This window comes from Cyprinus carpio, chromosome B22 (assembly GCF_018340385.1).
Source record: "Cyprinus carpio isolate SPL01 chromosome B22, ASM1834038v1, whole genome shotgun sequence".
Lineage (NCBI taxonomy): Eukaryota > Metazoa > Chordata > Actinopteri > Cypriniformes > Cyprinidae > Cyprinus > Cyprinus carpio.
In genome coordinates, this window is record NC_056618.1 from 16,109,034 (window position 1) to 16,121,130 (window position 12,097).

Sequence of the window (12,097 nt, forward strand, 5' to 3'; positions counted from 1 at the left end):
ATGTGATCACTTCCTTATTAAAGTGTTCTTGAGATCATCTGCCAATACGTTTAAAAATGAAAGAAGGACAACTCTTGTCCACTCATCCATGGTACTTTTTGATCTGGACCATAACGTTTAAAAACATTAGCATTAAATGTGGTGTAAATAAAACCAAAATTATTACAGCAGAAGCTTAAAATTCTTGCTCACATTCTGATCAGTTAACTAACCAAACAGTGCTCCTTTATGGGACAATGCAGCCTAAAATGAAATGTATGTTTTGTCTTTATTTACTCACCCTCATTGTGTTGTTTTTCCATCCATTGTTCATACTGTCAATGGCTGTAAAGTTTTTAAACACTAATAAAATAGTGTATTTGACTCATGCGGTGAAGATTTTCTGTGTTCCACATTAGAATGAACAACATCCATGAATGGAACAACATTAAGGTGAATAATTACAACGGAATTTTCTTTTTTGGGTGAACTTTTCCTTTAAGAAATAAAATAGGAGGCCAAAAAGAGGGGCAAGGAGGTGAGAGAGAGAGAGAGAGAGAGAGAGAGAGAGAGAGCATTAAAGCACTAAAAGCTTTTCTCCTCAGGCTAAAGGCTAATGTTATTGCCATGGTGAAGAAATCTCCGGAGCTGGAGAAAACCGCGCTGAGGTGATTCATAAATGGACTGTGAGGATCCTTTGGGACAATAATTAGACATGTCTTTGTCTCTCTATCTCGCTCCATCCCTCTTTTTTTTCTTTCGGATAATGGCTCGACAGCCTTGGTGCAGTCTGGGAACTAATTCATCAGGTTTTAGTGAGAGTTTTAGCTGTTAATTGGACAGCTCCTTACCTCAGCTCGGCAGCGCGCGAATCGCCAGTCCTACGGCAACCGTTCATCTCTTGAATATTAAGTAGCTCTCGATGACGTAGCGCGGACAGTCTTCCAATGGCAAACGGCTCTCTTCTAAACTTTCGTTAATTTATTCTGACGTCACCCGCTGACCTACCTATAGGAAAGTCTTGCGCTTTAAGGCTTTCCGACGTCGCTTGGTATTCGTCAAAAGGCTAATACATGGATCATGAATACTAAGAGGAAAACCTTCACCATAGTACGATTGGTAAATTCTCGTCGGAGCTCGATGTGAAATGACATGATCTAGAGAGGTTCACTTCACTTCCAACATCCTCATGTGAACCCTACAGTCACAATACTTGATTTAACACGGTAAGTGGCTCTATAATGCATGCTAGATTACTTTTTAGTCAATCTTTTTGTAATTAAGTTGTTGACAGGCTGCATGTTGTGGTACATTTAGTGTCTATCTATCTATCTATCTATCTATCTATCTATCTTTGAGTGTACTTTATTTATTTGAATTTTTTTTTTTTTACTTTTTCATTTATTTTCACATTGGTCGCTGTTTTAAGTTCAATTTAAGCTGAAATGAAACTGAAACATTCCAAATCAATAAGTTTTTTTTGCTTTGTCAGACCTTCAGGGTAAACATAAGTGCATGCACTTTGCATTGGGATTGCATAGTTTCTGTATTGAACTGTATTGAACACGTTCCAAACGCATGGACCCTGATAAATATTTAAATGTGTACAACTCATTTGGAAAGTCTGGAAGCTGTAGAAGGAAATTTTATGCATCTTTTCAAACTCCGTCCTTCATGAATGGGATGCGGTTGGAAGGATTGAATCAGGCAGCCAGACGAATGCAAACCACGGCATGAAATGACTTTGATAGGCCAGACTGCTGCATTTTCACTTTACAAGCATGGCATAAACAGACCCTCTGGAAAGTTCGGCTGCGGTTGATGAAGTACAAGCTCACACACGTGGAGACACGGGCCCATAATGCATTGGCTTCGGGTTTGACGTTTTTAGTGCTTTGGACACCCTGTGAGTCAGCGGGTCTCCACTAAATCCGTTCGTTTTAACTTCCATGCTAGATTCATTTGTTTTATGTCATATCTATCAAAAGATATTGCACACAAAGAACATTTGTATCTACAGGTCAATGTACATACATGACAAGGACAGTAATGCATTGCACAGCTTGGAATTAAAATACAAAACAGAATGGATGGATTTTCCTCTTTGACAAGGTCACACTCTGCCCATGTCAACACGTCTTGATGTTTAATATGCATCATGTACACTTCAAAGGATGTTAGTGTTAAATGGTGTTTATTCTACAATCATTGATTCTGTGGCCTCTCATGAGGAGGAAATATTAGCAGGCTGGTTAGCGGATTTGGAGAAATGCTTCCATATGTGTTTTATACGTGCAAAAACATATTTCGCATTAGAGTGAATATAGTGGTATCCAAATGTCTAATTTAATACAAACTTTCCATTACAAATCATATTATAAGCATAACAAATTGAGTTAAAAGTTGAACTGAAAAAATGAAAAAGAATGTCTTGGCCATGTATCTCTTTTGTTTTTAACATGATCCAAAGAGCATCTTGAGCTTCATTGACCATCTATACAATGAGTCACATGATCAATCATTTACTTGCATTTTATTTGTGACCTAGAAATAGTTCCTCTTCATTTAATGTCATAACTTTCTATGTACGTTCAGATTTAAGTGAAACGTGGTCTGAAGCTTTTTAAACCATTATGTTCCTCCTTTTTTTCCTCTTGAGAGTTGTTTGTGATATACATCCAACCCGGCATGGTAGAAGGCACTGGAAACATCTTATACTTTTCAAATAAAGGTTCTGGCATCTGTAGTTCCATGAAGAAACTTAAACATTTATGGAATATTTCCATTCCACAGGAGGGTTCTTTTTAGTGGATGTTCTTAAAAGGAACTTTTAACTGTTCTTAAAAGTTCCTTTTATGGCATCGCTCTGAAATCCCTCTTTGGAACCTTTATTTTTATGAGTGCACAACATGTTTTTAGAATCTGACATTTCTGCCACAGATCATTTGGTCTTAACGGCTCCCAAACATGAGGCCATGCGGCCATTATCCAATCAGTCTCAGAGATTTTGTCTGACCTTTTCCTGCATGGCTGCTCGCCGGAGCAGAACCAGTCCGGCCATGAGCTGTTTGGTGCTGTCTTTCTTTGGAATATCGACTTAAAGGGATAGTCCATCCAAAATTCAAGACGATTCATTATTTACTCACCCTCATGTCATTCTAAATCTGTATGTTGTTATGTTTTGTGTGGAACACACTTTTTTTTTTTTTTAAGAATATTTGTGGATCTTTTGTATATAATGTGTGTTTTTATTGTGATGTTTTTGAATATCTAAAAAAAAAAAAAAAGTGTTTTAAAATATATTTTGTTTTTTGGAGATGTGAGGCTGAACTATTCCTTTAATAAAGAAGAAAAACTGAAATTCCACAAAAGCTAATGTGAATTCCTTCTTTGCTTTCTCATGCAGAATGTACTTGACCAATCAATGCAAATGTAATGCTGTTTTTCATCTAATCATATTATAACATATTCTTATATTTATAATGGTATTACATCATTTAACGCCTCTTATTTTAAATTTAGTGCTCAGTAAAGCTTTAATCTCTGTATGATGTGTTTCACAATAAAATGTGTTACTCTCTGAACTTTACTGTGACCTTTAGAATGTATTTGGCAACGAAAAACTGTAATCAGCTCAAAACTCAAAGGCAGATCACACAGAATCGGTTTCTCAGCTTCTGTTTTCCACTTTTCCTCATTCATTGGTTCCACGCTTTTTTAATATATAAAATTCAATCCCTGATTATACGGTAGGAAAGGGGGCTAGGTGTTAACATATATTTTCCCTGGCTGGAAAAAATTGGCACCACAGTGTCCTATTCACAGTACACTGACACATACCCTCAAGAGCTTTAGCAATTTCCTGGAGAAAACCGGACAGTTGCAGACTCTTGCTACACTGTAAACCCAGTGTACACCAACACTATTGCATTTTTTTAAAAATAAAAATGCACATAACAGAACAAAGCTGATGTCATATAAAATGTAAATATAGATATATTGCTGTTTATAATGGAAATCACGTGGGAAAATGAGATTTTGTGATTTCGAGGCCTAGAAAAGTCATGGAAATTATGTACTACCGTTCAAAAGTTTGAAGTTTAAGTATTATTACAATTTTAAAATAAGTGTTTTGTAAGCAAATATATTTTGAAATGTAATTTATTTCTATGATGCAAAGCTGAATTTTCAGGATCATTACACAGTCTTCAGGGCCCTATCATACATCTGGTGCAATGTGGCGCCAGGTGCGACGCAAGTGTTTTTTCACTGTGCTAGTTATCATTTTCACACCCTGCGCCACGTTGTTTAAATAGCAAATGCATTTGTGCGCTCATGGGCATGCTTTGTTGAAAACGAGGTGTGTTCAGGCTCATTGTTGGCACATTGCTATTTTGAGGCAACTGAAATAGACTGTGCCATTGACCATCTAAAACCTGGTCTGAAGTCAATGGTTATTTTGAGGCAACTGATTTAGGATGTGCTATTGGCGGGTCCACAACACGCGTACACTCTGTTTATTACACATACAGGGATGTGCAGCAGCACACAAACATGCCAAATATTAAAAATGAAAGGATTACAGTATAAAAGATTATTATTGTGTAGGCTACATAAATATAAAAATGCCTACATGATGTCATAATGGATATTACGCAGACTGTTTTTTCTGTCTTTGAACTAGCAAAAGTGGTTTTGGACATGCCCTAAGTGCACTTATTGTTAAAATAGGGCCCTCAGTGTCACATGATCCTTCAGAAATCATTCTAATATGCTGATTTGCTCAAGAAACATTTCTGCTTATTATCAGTGTTGAAAACAGTTGTGCTGAATAATATTTTTGCAACTTCACTGTCACTTTGGAGAAAAGTGAACTTATAGAATTATTGTTTTATTACTGACCCCCAAAATTTTGAATGGTAGATACATATTTAAAGGGATAGCTCACCCCAAAATGAAAGTTTTGTCATCATTTAGCTACTCGCCCTCAAGTTGTTCCAAACCTGTGTGAGTTCTTTTGAACACTAAAGAAGATATTTTGAAGAATGTTGGTAACCAAACAGTTGACAGTAGCCACTGACTTCCATGATATGAAAAAAAAATAAAAATACTATGGAAGTCAGTGGCTACCATGTACTATTTGTTTACCAACATTCTTCCAAATACCTTCTTTTGTGTTCAACAGAAGAAGGAATATTTCAAAATCCTTATACTTACAATCACAATCAGCCACGGAAATCCATTCATCAAAACCCTTGTTTTTTTCCCATTGTTATCAGTGATATTTTAAACATATTCAGCAAGAAAAATCTACCTAAATATATTCTTCTCGCTCAGCAAAACGCTATCAGACAGGAGCACAATCGTGCCATTATGACATCACTACGAGGGTGGCCTAGGAATGCTGTGGAAAAAACAATAACACATCGCATTTTTCTGCAGCATGAAAAATAGCAGCCGTCATGGCTTTAAAATTCGGCTGTCTATCCTCCAGTCTAGGAATGTCCAAATCTAATGGATCTTTCTGTTCCGATCAGCTCCATGAAAGGAGATTTGAGACATCGGGCCACTTTTGCACAGGAGCATAGCAAACTCTTTTCTACATGTTCACCCCCTTTTCCCTAATTTTATATTCTTGAGGAAATTTCACTCCATAAGAGGGAAAAGAAAAAGAAAAAAAATGCTAGAGTCCTTAAAATAGGATTCTGGGAACAAATTTGTCCAGTAGCTGTTTGCAGCGCTCATGTCTTGAGCCATTCAAAACACAAGTCATGTTATTCCCCAAGGAGCTTTGAAAAGATGAACTTTGACTGTGCAGCTGTATCTGTAGCCTCTGCACCGTAACATCTGCTGTATAATCCTGTTGGACTCTTCTCAGGCAGACAATGTCTATCAGCTAAACAGGACAATTTATATCGAGAAGCAGATTGTTGTATTCCAGGTTTAAGCATACTGTTATTTTCACTGTATTCCCCTAGGATCGGGGCTTTTGTGGAGCCAGTTGTCCTCCAAAAAGTCTAGTTAAAGCCCAAATATGCTGATATGGGAAGCTTTGAAAGCAGTGCAACTTTAATGGAATAGTTCACCAAAAATGACTCACTCTCAAGTTGTTTATTTCTGTTTCATTCTGAAGCACTGAAATGTATTCAGCTCATAGTGACCATGTCTGTCAAGCTACAAAAATCACAAATAGTATTAAAGTGTCATGAAAGTAGCTGTGCACTGATTTCTTTTTATGTTTTTTGAAGTAATATAATAGTTTTGTGTGACAAGCGAAGCTGTGGAGACACTTTCAGAGTAAAATATGATGTGAAAATGCCAGGTTTCATGTTATTCAGTGAAAAAGCATTGTTTTAAATAAAGTACTGTACATTTATCTTTTTTCAGAGGCTTTTAGATAACATAAGACTGAAATATTTAATACTTTTCACTGTACAGTATATGGTAAGGTAGCTGGTAATTAGTTAACCATTTATAAGGCTTTATTCTAGCATTTTATATCACTTTTTACAAATTACCTTTTCAATAAAAAATACATATTTATAGTGTGTGACCAAATGCTACATTGTTCATAGTAGATGCTTTTATCCAAAGTGCTTACAAAAGAGGAACAAAGGCAGTTTGTCAAAGAGCCAAAGTATTTATAATATGATGCCAGGTTTATTAAATAGTTTATTGGTTTCAACTAGATTAGGACGCAAACTTGAATTAAGTTTATTTTAATTTTATTTCACTATTAAAAAAATTTTAATTTTTTTTTTTTATAAATTATTTTTGTGTATATTGTTTTTATAAATTATATAACTTCATAATTTTCTAGAATAAATTATCCTCAGTTTAGTTCCTCATAACTCATAACATCACTCTAGTTTAAATCTGAAGTGTCATTTTTTGCTTCACTAGCACTACTCAACTATGGAGGAATTATTGAGTCAGATTATAAACTAAAAGTCTAAAACTAAAAGTCTTAAACCAAAACTAAAAATCTAAATTTGAAACTTAAAGTCCAAGTCGATAATTAATTTGGTATTTAGGGATTGGGCATTTTCTATTTAGGATTGGGCATTTGGTAATTTAGAATTTTAGTTTTTAGGTTTGGGTATTTGGGGATTTAGTATTGGGAATTTGGTATTTAGGATTGGGCATTTAATCATTTAGCCATTTAGGATTGAGGATTGGGTATTTGAAGATTGAGGATTGGGCATTTGAGGATTGAGGATTGAGGAGTGTATGCAAATTAGGAGGCGTGGCCCAAATACTGGAGGCTGGGTTTGAAATGGCTGGTGCGCAGAGGCACTTTATGGACAGCAGAGGGAGCTCCCAGTGCTAAGGAGCACACTGTAATGAAACCAAACGGAGCGAGTGAGCGGCTTGAGCGAGGACTGTGTGATAACTTCAACTTAATGACAGCTTTGTAACATTTGTGCCCTCAGACTATACTATGGCGGCATTTCAATGCCATTAATAACCGAGCGTACAACTGATGCTTGCGCGCGCGGTAAATCACTTCCGTGAGATGAAAAACAAAATCGCACGGGAGGAAACGGGAGCCCGCGAGCTCATTTCAAACTCTAGCGCGCGCATGACATGTTCTCTGCGCGCAATACAAGCCCTCGCGCGCGCATGATCATTCCCCAGCTGCTCGCGCTCGATCTTCTCACCTGCTCGCTCTAACACTTTTATTTTTGTCAGTTGTGGGGCGGGGCTTGCTGTTTTAATTGTTATCTCAAATGATCTTGATAGTAGATGAATAGTAAGACTGTAAATCCCCAAATGCCCAATCCTAAATCCTAAATGGCTAAATGACCAAATGCCCAACCCTAAATAGAAAATGCCCAATCCTAAATACAAAATGCCCTATCCTAAATACCAAATGCCCAATCCTAAATACCAAATTAATTTTCGACTTGGACTTTAAGTTTCAAATTTAGATTTTTAGTTTTGGTTTAAGACTTTTAGTTTTAGACTTTTAGTTTATAATCTGACTCAATAATTCCTCCATACTCAACGGAATAGCGAAATAATGACCGTTTCCAAACAGGTTTCCTGAACGCTCACATCATCTGCAATTGGTGAAACAAATTTATTTAACATAAAAAGTTGCATATTTCAAGTTTAACAACTTAATAGTTCACCCAAAACAGAAAATTTTGTCATTAATTACTCACCCTAGAAAAAAAATAGTTAAAATAGTCCACGTGTCAGCTGAGATAGCCTTGTGGGGAGTGCGCGGACGTGATGCCGTTTTGTTACGGTCGTCCCGAGTTCAAATCTCAGCTTGAGGACCTTTCCTGATTCCACCCCCTTTCTCTCTCCCACTTTGCTTCCTGTTGCAATAAAGGCAAAAAAACACCAACATTTTTTTTTTTAAATAGTCCACGTGATGTCTGAGGTTCAGCTTTAATTTTACGAAACTGTGAAGATACTTTTTGTGTGCAAAGAATATAAAAATAGCAACTTTATTCAACAATTTCTTCTCTTCTGGTCAGTCACCACTGCCATTCGCGACTCATTTGTGTGATGCTGCTAACGTAGAACACGCATGTGTTGCACCTTGTTTACAAGCATAAAAATGCACACGCATGCATTGTGGACGCCCGTAGAGAACTAACATGGAAAAGAAGAAATCAGTGAATAAAGGTTTTTTTTTTTTTTTGCACACAAAAAGTATTGTCATAGCTTCGTAAAATTACGGTTGGACCACTGATGTCCTTACTACCTTTCTGGGCCTTGAATGTTTCAGTTGCGCTGCTGTCTTTGCAGGGTCAGAAAGCTCTTAGATTTCATCAAAAATATCTTAATTTGTGTTCCGAAGATGAACAAAGGTCTTACAGGTTTGGAACGAAATGAGGGTGAATAATTAATGACAGAATTTTAATTTTTGGGTGAACTGTACTGTTCAATTATGAGCAGCTTGCCTTCGAATCCCTGAGAGTGTTGAAAATATCCAGTAGAGTGGTTTAGACCACCACCAGGGGTCAAACCCAACAATGCCAACCTGGTTTGGAAAAGCTGACGATCTCTCCCTCTCTCCCCATAGGGTACGGGCCGCCCCAGGACACAGCTGGATGGCAGCTGTAGAGCATTTGGATGTGAAGTGGGTGGCTGGGAGGTGCGGCTGTGGTGGGGAGGGTTCCTGGCACCGTGATTTGGTGGATAAACAGAAATGAAAATCACATTGCCAGGGATTTCCACCCCTGCACAGTTCTTCAGGTGCCCCACACCTACAACGCCTCCCGCTGGTACGTGTCCAGCTCCTGACCGGCTGTATTTTGGAGATCCTGTAAGAAGCACAGAGATTTGTCTGAATTAGTCTGTCAGTGCACTTGTGTGCATGTTGCTTAAAGTCAACATGGAGTGTGTTTACTTTATTAATGTGCGTTCCTGCTTTCATTGTGCTGGTTTTATCATTCATCAGAATGTACTTGCTCCACCTAGAAAATGATTTTACTTTAATAAGTCAAGCATCACTATTACTAATGCTCATCCTTGGGGTTATGGATTTAAGCAAACCCCTAACCGTGAGAATTAAACTTTGGTTGCTTGCTTTTCTAAGAAGCTGGACTTGTTTCTGCTTTGTGGATGATGAAATGTGCAAAAACAACCCAGGAGGAACCGTGAAGAACCAAAATAGAGCCCTTTCCACATTTACCAATGAACAATCATCATAGCAACCACATAGCAACGTGCTAAATCCACTAAAAACATTTTACCAATACACAGCAATACCCTGACAATCACCAAAAACATCCTTGCATTGTATTAGTGAGTTTTACCTTAACAAACAGCACTCACATGTTCTTCTGAAAATGTAAACCTCTCTTTTTTAACTCACTGCTTGCTACAGCACATTGAGATTCAGTTTTTGTTTATGTAACCTCTTTGGCATTTAGTTCATGCGAGTGCAACTGCTTGATGTGTTTTTCAGACTCAATAATACAAACAGTGACTCATAGCTTTGGAAATATCATGTTTCCTCAGGAATGACAGATAATGGCTTACTGGAATATCGGCGAAGGCAAAAGGGCGTCTGGCAAGTTTCAAAAAGGATGCAAACCTCATTTGACACCCACAGTGCTTAGGCCTGATATCAGACGGTATGTTATGAATGACTGAAAAATCCTGAATAAAAAAATGCTCTGCAAGAGCGTTTACAGTCCCAAAGCCTTCCCTAGTGACCTAGTACTATGGTCTTAATACTGTGTTTATATTTAAATATGATGTCTTATATATAAAATACAATGCTATATATATTTAATATGCATTATATATAATATTTAATTGTATCTATATATATCTATATATCTATAGATATATATATAGATAGATATAGTGCTCCTGTAGCTCAAGTGGTAGAGCATTGCGTTAACAAGCGCAAGGTTGGGGTTTGATTCCGTGGGAACACATGATAGGTAAAAATTGATAGCCTGAATGCACTGTAAGTTGCTTTGGATAAAAGCGTCTGCTAAATGCATAAATTTTTATATATATATATATATATGTATTATATATATATATACAAATATATATAATATATGTGTAATAATGTTAGTGCTAATTTAACTTATTATTATATATATTCTACCAAAAATGGATAAAGGACGTGTGTTCACAGATTTATCGTAATTTCACAATGGCTTCAAGTGTGCTTCTAAATCAGAAGATATTTGTGTCCTTTTTTCATTCAAACCCCGGTATTAAAGGCATAGTTCACCCAAAAATACTTACCCTCATGTCGTTCCGAACCCATAAGACCTTTGTTCATCTTCAGAACACAAATTAATATATTTCTGATGAAATCCGAGAGCTTTCTGACCCTCCACAGAGAGCAATGCAACTGAAATGTTCCCAGGTCCAGAAACGCAGTAAGGACATCGTTAAAATAGTCGATGTGACATCAGCAGTTCAACCTTAATTTTACGAAGCTATGAGAATACTTTTTAGGCATAAAGAAAACAGAAATAACAACTCGTTCAACAATTTCTGCTCCCCTGGGCTACCGTCTTCCACCATTATCGAAAGTACACAATCTTAATTTGTGTTCCCAATATTTTTGAGTGAACTATGCCTTTAAGAATTATTTGTGTTAAAATTGCAATGACTAAGTAGGTATAAACACTCAAAATTCATCTTGTTAGCTAATACATCTCATTCGGTCGCACCCTTTCCAACTCGAGTTCGTCCAGCAGGTCATCACTTGCTAAAGGCGCAGAGCTTAGCTAATTGGTGAGCATTGATCCCTTAAGAATACTGTTCACAGTGGCTAAGTTCAGTGCCTGAAGTGAACTGACGGTAAGTGTACAGGGAAGACCGCCCGTCCCATCGAGGACTGGTGATGTCCACCCACTTTTTCTGGCATCAAAGTGAGACTGGGCAGAAACTGGGTGTAATGAAGGGTGGGATGCCAGTAAATGTGAACCCAGTTAGGACATGAATGCAAGAGAGGTAAAATTAAGCTCTTAGCCCTTATCAGTTAGCATCACATCTGAGAACCATTAGCCGGAGCAGATGATGTAAATGTGTCAGGCTATCATTTTATATCTCAGGTTCGAATCACTTTGTCGAACACAATGGAAGCGCTGGCACACAAGGTTCAAGTCCATTTAGACCAGTCCTTTTGTGTTAGTAAGTTCACACAGTTGTTTGAAAGCCGCAAGGTGTGGATGTTCCAGGAATCATTATCTAACATGAATCATCCGTCACTTTGATGGACTGAGCTGAACATTTTCTGTCATGCTTTTAGAGGTATCCCAAATGTAGCTTTGTATGGTGGTGTTTATTTTATTTTTATTTTTTTTTGCAGCATTGACGATAATTTAGACCTATGTCAGCATGATTTAAAGTCTGTAAAGGCCTGGACTTGACAAGAATAATGAAAGTCGTTACAGATTTGCATTAAACCACGCAATTGGAAAGCAGAATGCAAATTCTACCAAGCGGGAAACCCCACCCAAGATTGTGTTTGTTTAAGTGTTCATTTGTTCATTATTTATGTTTTATGAATTTGGTCCTAAAAACTTTTGTTTTAAAGAAGTCGAAGTGGTTAATTATTCCCTCTATAATAATAATAATAATAACACGTAGCATTAATGTGACTTTGGGAATGTTTTAAAGAAAA

The 12,097-nt window shown here is 37.1% G+C and overlaps 1 long non-coding RNA gene across 2 annotated transcripts; it reads left to right on the forward strand.

The window, feature by feature from the left end:
* The first annotated feature begins 570 nt into the window (after positions 1–570).
* On the forward strand, positions 571–10,218 carry LOC122141513. 2 transcript variants are annotated; one of them, XR_006157856.1, is made up of 3 exons: positions 571–1,205; positions 9,020–9,221; positions 9,961–10,218. It is a non-coding gene; the product is annotated as an uncharacterized LOC122141513 (long non-coding RNA). The 2 variants fall into 2 exon arrangements; XR_006157855.1 differs by lacking the exon at positions 9,961–10,218 and having other exon boundaries at positions 9,020–9,530.
* Positions 10,219–12,097: the final 1,879 nt, after the last annotated feature.